This window comes from Amphiprion ocellaris, chromosome 3 (genome assembly GCF_022539595.1).
Source record: "Amphiprion ocellaris isolate individual 3 ecotype Okinawa chromosome 3, ASM2253959v1, whole genome shotgun sequence".
Taxonomy (NCBI): domain Eukaryota; kingdom Metazoa; phylum Chordata; class Actinopteri; family Pomacentridae; genus Amphiprion; species Amphiprion ocellaris.
The window spans coordinates 33070639-33079974 of record NC_072768.1 but is presented as its reverse complement, the minus strand read 5'-3'; positions in this window follow the sequence as shown (position 1 = coordinate 33079974).

Here is a 9336-nt window from a genome sequence, read left to right as displayed (position 1 = left end):
ACGGGACCTAAAATTGAACCTTGCGGGACACCACAAGCAATGTCAGTTGCAGAAGATATGGTGACCAAGAAAGTTACTTCTAAAAAGCAGGAATACAACCAATATATGTCAATTTTCTTTGACTTAAATAAGTCCTTAAATTAACAAATCTAAGACCAGAATGCCTTGTTGATCAGATCTTTTCTTTTTGTAGCACTGAGGAGATGTAGTGTTGGTAGATAGCCACCAGAAAAGAGCTGACAGGACACTATTTTTGGATGAAGTTTGGGTTTTGCTTCTATGACAATAATATGTTAACAACATATCCCCACTTGAACTGCCATCGTAACTTTATCTTTTATGACATGTCATTTGTGTCTGATGTTATAAAAGTTAAAAAGCTCGAAATAAGTCAACATGACCTAAACAAGCTTCTCCTCTATTTTTTTGGTTACCAGGGTAACGAGCTGCCCTGTCTTTGGTTGCCTGAAAAAAAGCGACTGTGATGAGACTTTTTTGTAAAGTTTGGAGATTTCCAACTAGAAGTTTAACGAGAAGGTTGAGCCCTCTAGAGAAAAAAAAAACGCCAATTGGTGCAGTACTTTTTCTCTGGTCAGCTGCATATGTTTTCCCTTTACTAGTACAATAAAAAAAGAACAAAATGTTTAGCTTCTGATAAGACAAAGCAGCATACAGTACCAATATGGCTGTAACTTTCATTAAAGCTTTCCAGTGAACTGTTCCTTTATCTATCCATAAACCTGCAAGTGTAAACTCCAAACATTTGCACACATCTAAACATGTGAATAGATGTTGTGCTATTATGTTTGCATTCATTTGTATTCTTAATAGCGATAGACCGATTATCGGCCTGGCTGATTATTGTGGCTGATATGTGGCATTTTTCCAATTATCAGTATCTGTATTGTTATTGACCAATTAGTAATGAATTAAATGCTCTACTTCAGATCTCTCTCTGTCTGTCGTCACTCTGTGGTCCCAGAAATGTCTCTCAAGCAGCAAAAACTGTACAAGAAACACAAACCAGGCAATTAGCTTCTCTCACAGTAGCTAAGGCTAAGCTAATGGCTAGCAGCTATTAGAGGGCAGCCATAGATTAACCTGAAACAGAATCTGGAAACCAATAATTAATAATGCTTAAAGTTCTGGACCTTAGTGGGCAATAAAAGTGATAGAACAGTGAAACATTAAGAAAATAGAATAGAATAGCAGGAGACAAACTGATAAATCTTAGTGGAACCGACATAAACAGAGGAGAGTGTCCTAATTTAATCATTCCAATTTCACCTTTACATATTCAGTAATAGTCACCCTTATTATTGAAGAATCCTAGTTATGAATGACAGGTTCTCTGCTATCACATGCTGTTAAAACATTCTGTATTATTATATCGGATCTAAATATCTGTTATCGGTCTTTCTTGATTACCAAAAATCGCCATCAGTATCGGCTATTACAAACAAATATCAATCCATCTCTAATTCTTAATATGCATTTTGCTGTTTTAGCATGAGAGAATTTCCGTAATTTATGTAGGTTTCCACAATGACTTGTTCTCATTTCTCTGCCTTTGTGTTGTTTGAATGACAGAGGGTGATACAGGGGAGGACTACTGGGAGAAGGTGTCAGACGATCTGAACGTTGTGGAGATCGACCTACTGAGGATGCGTCTGCATCTGCGAGGCTGTGACCTGAGGAATGGGTGAGTTGGGGTAGAGGTCAAAGGTTGTCCGTCATTGAGACCAAAAAAACCTGCTGATCTGTTGATTTTTCTCGTCTAGATGTCAGTCTGACTCGAGTTCTGGTCGTCTTTTTTTTATGAATGTCTATCTGCGTCCGTGTCCATCTGTCCGGAGTGAAAGGGCAAGAGGGCAAAAGTGTGTATGGCAGCAGGAAGTGTGAGTGTGTGTGTGTGTGCTGCTGGAAAGGAGAGTAAACAAGTGTGTGCACATTTCCATAGAGCTGAAAATATAATGCTGCATCAGGCCCAACTGTCAGCTTTCTGTTGACATTGAGAGGAGAGGATGGAGGAAAGTGGAGTCTATGGTATATCTTGTGTTGGGGAGGATTTCGAGGTGTACAAACAACACACACACACACACAGACACACACACACGCACACACACACACACACACTTTGTTTGATATGCGATGACCTGCTGCAGACAATTATGTCTCCCTCGTTCAGCCACAATCAAATTACTGCTGGAGGACAAGGCCTCTGAACAGACCTACCACCGCGAGGGAAATGAAAACACACACTCAAACACACACACACACACACACACACACACACACACACACACACACACACACAGTCCCTCTGGCAAATACACAAACATTCCATCAAACACACTTACAACTATATTATCCTGGATGATGTGCATAAATAACACATTTTATTGCAAATAGTGTACAACAGCTAAGTTTGAAATTAAGAACTGGATCATCAAACAGCAGCACCTGATTTTGGATGATTGTAGATAAGAAACATTGAGAATAAAACTAGGTTGTATTGATAGGAATGAAATACTTCAAGATAAAGCAGTATAATAAATCACTACTGAAAAAGATCTAGACACAAACAGTTGACAAGTTGACTTGTTCGCACATAGAATAGAATATCCTTTATTAGTCCCACAAGGGGAAATATACATTAACCATGTAAAACCCACTGATGTAGAAATACAGCATCAGTTTTATTTTTTTTTCTGTATCTGTTATATAGATAGATAGATAGATAGATAGATAGATAGATAGATAGATAGATAGATAGATAGATAGATAGATAGATAGATAGATAGATAGATAGATAGATAGATAGATAGATAGATAGATAGATAGATAGATAGATAGATAGATATTTTGTATGTTTTTTGTTCATTTTCTTCTATATTTGGGTTTATATATTATCATTTATATTTTTTGTTTTATATTTTGCTATTTTTTTCTATATTTGGGTTTATATGTATAGAATTTTGTTTATTTTATTTATTTTTTGCTAATATTTTTTCAGTATTTGTTTTAGTTTTTATTTTTTGGCTCATTTTCATTATTATTATTTTTGTTATTATTTATATTTTTTGTTTTATTTTATTACAATTTTTTTCTATATTTAAGCTTATATTATAAATTATAAATAATACAATAAATATATTTTAAAAATTATTTTTATATATATATATATATATATATATATATATATATATATATATATATATATATATATATATATATATATATATATATATATATATATATACATATTTCTATATTTGAGTCTTACAGGGTTAATAGTGTTACCTGCAGACCTCATGTAATGTGGAATAATTGCAGAGGTCATCTTGCGAATTTGCTCATAATTCCTAAAGTACAAATCCCACTATTTTGCCAAACAGAGTTGTTGTGATAATTTCCTGAGCTAATCAGCTTTTTGCAGCCAGAGGTTTATTCTTCTGCCTTCTTTCCTGCTTGAGATTTATGGAGGCTGCCTTGGCAAGGGTTTGTTCAGCATTCTGTAAATTCTGGAAACTCGTGTTGCTGCACAGCATTCACAGAAAGAGCAAACTCAAATGCATCGGAAGAGCAAAATCACTGCACGGTGCCATGCAATAAAGAACATTTTTGCCATTTTTCAACAGGCTCAACAGTTATTATGTGGCAGCCTTGTAACAGTAACATCACAATGCTATTTATATTGAATAAAACAAGAATTTAGCTCATCTCGTGGTAATGCACAGCGTGAAATACAGAGATAGGGGTGGGGGGGTGTAGGATTTGTAAATCCCATGTGACTGTGGCCCTAGAGACATATCAGATGCACCCCTAGATCCTGTCCAATCACAGCTCTCTGACAGCGTGGGTGGTTTATGCAGATGATGGTTGTATGAATGAAAATGAAACTAGAAGTGCTCATTGTGAGTCATCTGTGAAGGTGTCTTTTCCCTCAATAGACAGAAGATGAGTGTGACACGTACACAGAGTTTACTGAGCGTGATGTTACATGCACAGGTGTGATTAAATAATACATGTAGTGTAAAGCTCTTGACCAGAAGTCAAATGTTCACGAGCTCGCTGATATTAAATAAAGCGCAATTTCAGTGCAGAAGAGCACCAGTGTCACAGAACATGCGATTGAAGCTGTGAAACTCAGGGAGAAATCATCAATCATCTGGCGTGCTAGTCTTTTTGGCTGGACGACGTAAGGATCCAACATGCGGCATGAGTTTTATTCAACTATGATATTTTATGTGTGACAAAACAAGCAGCAAACACTCACTTTTGTTCCTGGTGTTCCACATTTAGCCGAATGCAATGTACTATAAAAAGCACTAGTCACACTGTACAAAAATTTGTAAAAAAAAAAAAAAAAAAAATAATAGAAGAAAAACAAAAACTGTGAAATTCGGCTGCAAGGGTGTTGAAAAATATGTAATAAAATAGTGGAATACAGTAATGTTCAACAACCATAAAAACTGCGAAAATAATGGCAAATACACTGTAAAAAATGTTTGTACATTTTACGGTGAAAAACTGTCAAACCATGTCGCTAAAAATCTGTGAACTCTAAAACAATTTGATTCAGTTTATATAACACTGAATCACCCTAAATAGGTCAATCAGGTGAAAAGTGTGTTTTTAGATTTTTTTCTCTTGAAAAAAATACATTTTCCAGCTCCTGCACAGTTTTTAATGGAATGATGCCATAATATGTATAACAATAGTATAAATTTTGCATTTAATTCTCGAAAAGAATACAGTTTTTCCCAGTTAAATGTACATATTGTTGTGCTGATAATGGAAAAATGCTGCAATTTTTATAACAAGGAACGTGGCAATTCTGCATTTATTACATGTAAAAATAACAGTTTGCACCAGTCAAATTTATATACTTTTGTGTTAATAATGGACATATGCTTTCATATTTATGACAGCTTTAATCAAAATTTTTTCTAAAAAATACATATATTAAATGTTAATTACACAAGCTGTTGTGCTGATAATGGAAAAATGCTGTAATATTTATAATAAGTTACACAAACTTTATTTTCTGTGGTATCTTCCTGTAAATTTTCGAATTTGTAAAAGCTAAAACTTTTTTTTTTTTACAGTGAAATATGGAATTAAGCACATTTTTTAACCATAAAATCAACAATATCAATACATTTCTTTACCATAAATGTAGAAAATGTTTTACTGTAATTTGACAGCAGCACTCTGGCAACCACAGCTGCTGGAATTTTACTGTAAAAACATTTTTTTTTTTACATTGTATCTGTGACATCCAGATATTTTAAGCTGATTGAAATACAATAAAACTGTGTAATGTTATGGTCACAGATTGTAAAATTAAAGATTTATGTTGTGGACAAAATGTAAAAATTAGTTTTTACTGTTACTATGTATATTATTAATTTGTATCATTTTTAATCATAATTTACAAGTAAGTAAAAAAGGGAAAATCATTACATAACATTAAAAAAATTTTCAGTACTTAATATAGACTGATATTTTTCTTTTTCAAACATTGGCATACGTCTGAAAAATACAGATTTTTTGCAGATTTAAATACAGTAAGATAGTGTTATTTTTGGTCATATGTTGTAAACAAATAAATTGCTGTTTGTGAAAATACAGTTTTGGCCTTTTTTAACAGTTAACATAACATTTTTCTGTGATTTCTTGACTATTATCTGTAATTTAGCAAAACATGGAAAATCTTTCTATTATAACAATACAATAATTAAAAATATCAATTATTCAATTCTGGTTTCTAAATGGCTCAAAGGTTCACTTTAATAAACCAGACAGACTAGTCTAACACTTGTGATGCTTGTGTTTGTTTGCACTTTTAAATGAAGGCACCAGCATTGAACTGACAGCAGCAGTAGGGGACGGTTAAAAAGCTCAAGTTATTTCTGTAACCACAAATATTATCCCAAATTTTTTTTAATCCAAAAATAGGATAAATAGCTTCTCAGCTTTTTATCTTGCAAATTTAATTTCAAATCTGTTTGATATTTGCATGAATCTGGGTATTTTAAATTAACTAGGGAGGAAGGAGAGAATTTAAAATAATGTTAGCGATGGTGAAGCTGGGAGACTGGGGCTCTGAGGGGCAGTTACAGGGAAAACAGAGAGGACTGGAGAGGAAAACCACCAAAAACAAATAAAATAGAGAGTTGTGGAGCTCAGAGTGAGAGACGGAGGCAGGAGGTGGCAGAAAAACAACTATGCAGCCTTATCTGCACTGAAAAGACAATCTTAATAATAGTCTGTTGTAGGTTTCTAAACTTGTCAAGGTGTTTAAAGCTCCCAGTTTTAAACCTGTTCTGGGTGGATTTCACCAAAGCAAATCAAACAGGATGAATTCTGGGGCTCAAGAATAAATGTCTTCTTTTATGTTTAAAAAAGAAAAGCAAGATCAGTGGCCCAGGTAAAGGTGGAGACGCACTGACCCCACTTCATCCACTACAATAATGGAACGTACTGTACAGCATGTCCACTATTCTCCTTCTGGTACTTCATAAAAATGACCACAATGGACGGCAAACCAAGTCTAGAAAAATAAGAAGTAATCTAAAAATCTTAGTCGAGTTCCAATAGAGGATCAGATTGGGTAGATACACTTTGTTATTAGTTTTCTAAGTAAGACAGATTGATTGATATGTTTGGACTTTACAGTTTGTATGTGGAAAGTACCTTAACTGATCATTTAAATGATGTTTCTACCACAAATGTCAGCATTGGCTGGATTTAACTTTTGAAATATGCAGTTTTCTGGCCTTTTACTTGCTAAATGAATAATCAGAAAGCCAATTTAACTCCTAAAAAGTAATCTCTGCGTATCAAGTTACAGATTTAGAATTTTTTTTCATGAAAACGATCATTTCCTGCCCTAAAAACGCTTAGATGTCACTACATGGTTCCTTCCATCAAAGTATGTGGCTCCATGTAGTCAGTGCATCCCTCTATAGTCATCCTCCATCATTTGCTGCAGACTGAGAACACCAGCTCACCTATAACTCTGTCCAATATACACAATTACACCAGCTGTAATTCTACTGTATCCATGCATATTCATGCTGGAAACTGCATCTGAGGGAGAATAATGAAACAGAAAATCCCACCCTGCACTTTAACAGGACTGTGTTGTTACGTTTTTACGCTTGAAACTCCTTTAAATCAGAATCTGGGTTTTTGTGGCCATCATCTTTACACTTCAGTTTTAAGGTGGCAACACTCAGTCTCAGCACTGACTGCTTATTTCTCTCATGATGTGTCCTTTTGCATATAAAAAAACACCACATGGACACGTTAATGAGGTAAAAAAAAACAAAAAACTTCACTCTAGGCGGACTTTAATCAACTTAATCCTATGTGTTTTTTGGGAAAAGATCCTCAACTAAGGAATGACCGTTTGTGCAAAAACTTACAGGAATAATTTGGCATTTATTGAGTTTGCTTGTTCACTTTTTCTCTACATGAGCAGATTGTTTGGCTGTTTTGGTAACTGTAAGTGCAAATGATGGTTAGCTTAGCAGAACTTGTGCAACTAGGGTGACCAAGCTAGAATTTTCAGGTTAAAACAAAATGCAGTGTATTACTTAGACTCCTGCTTCGTATTCGTACTAAGCTAAGCTGCTGTAGCTTCTTATTTACCGTACATAAGAGGGGTGGTAATCTTTTATTTTAACTTTCTGGAAGTTAGAAATCTTTTCCTGACTTAACAGAGTCATTTTATTTCCCTCAACATGAGAAAACCTTGACTGGAAAAGTGTCAGAACAGAAAAACTGTATGTTTAAATGCAATGTGCAAAGAACATTTTTTTAGTTTTTAGGACCATCTCTTGTTGCATTTTTACCAAAAACAGAAGTACAGTGAGAGACACACGCAGAAGAGCAACACAAAGAGAGAGAAAAATCTACTCCTGCAACTTAAGATGACATTTTTTTCTTCTCCAAAGCAATTAAGAGTAAAAACGTTTGCCAATACAGAATTTGGCAATTAAAAGAGAAACAGATGTTAAAAAAATGAGACAAATGGGGGATGAGATGGGTCTGAAGAGAAGGAAAAGACGGCAAGTAAGAGAAATGGAACAGACCGGAGTTGGAGAAGAAATGTGCAAAAGAAGACGCACAGGAAATGGCGGGAAAACAAGGCATTAAGAGAAGAAATGAAGAAGAAGCAGGAAGAGGAGCAGGAGGAAGGAGGGATCTGGAGGATGGAGGGGAGATGATGTTGATGTTTGCTTGTTATTCCAGCACTAATTTTCCCCCTGGAGCTCATTAGAGTCTGGAGAGAAACGAACCACAAAACCTTAAAAACCAACAGAGTGGAGACGGAAACAGAGACACAAAGAGAGAGAGAGGAGCATCTGAATAAAATAAAAATAAATAAAAGGAGGAAGGAAAGAGAAAGTTAAGAGGGGAAAGGCAGAGAGAGGAAATGGAGAAGAAAGGAGCAAAGTTGATTGGATTTAGAAATACAGTCTACAAGTGACTGAGTGAAATAAAACAGAGGAGACAGTCCAAAACACACAATCACACACAATCGCAGACACACAATCCCATGTAGCGAACGCCGCCCACCGTTACACACTTCAACACACCTGGGGCTGTGCACGTCTCTGCTTGTTTTCAGAAGTTCTGCCAGCTTCGACAAAATAAACTACCAGGCCAGGCTTCAAGTAGGTTTAAGAAAAATAAAAGTACCATTTAATTTTATTGATTTCTTCAGAGCAAATAAATAAGAAAACAGTAGATAAATTGATTTGATTGATTGATAAACCAAAGAATATTGTCATAGTCTAAATATTCACATGTATTTTACAGTCAAAATAATAATAATAATAAAAGTCCTTTTTAGCTATAGTTTTTTTATATATATAAGTAGTAGTCTCAGCTTTTTAGCCACAACTTGGTTTGACCCAAAACAAAAACAAGAAGCATGTCTTTAATCAGAAGAGCAGAATGGCAGCCTCAGATTTCCACACAATCACTAGTAAGATTCTTTTAGAATATTTTTTCTTTTATATAACACTGAAGTACGGAAATACAGATATTATAGTCATCAACCAGATTCAGTTTTCAGTATTAGTATTACCATTATTATTATCATACCAGGAGAATAGAAACAGTGGCTTAGGTTTTGATATATTTATAGATCCATTTGTATATATACTGTGTAAATCATATATATATATATATATATATATATATATATATATATATATATATATATATATATATATATATATATATATATATATCATGTTAATTAAAGTTCATGGTTGTAAATTGTTTCAGTGTCCACAGTCCAACATTGAAGAAAAA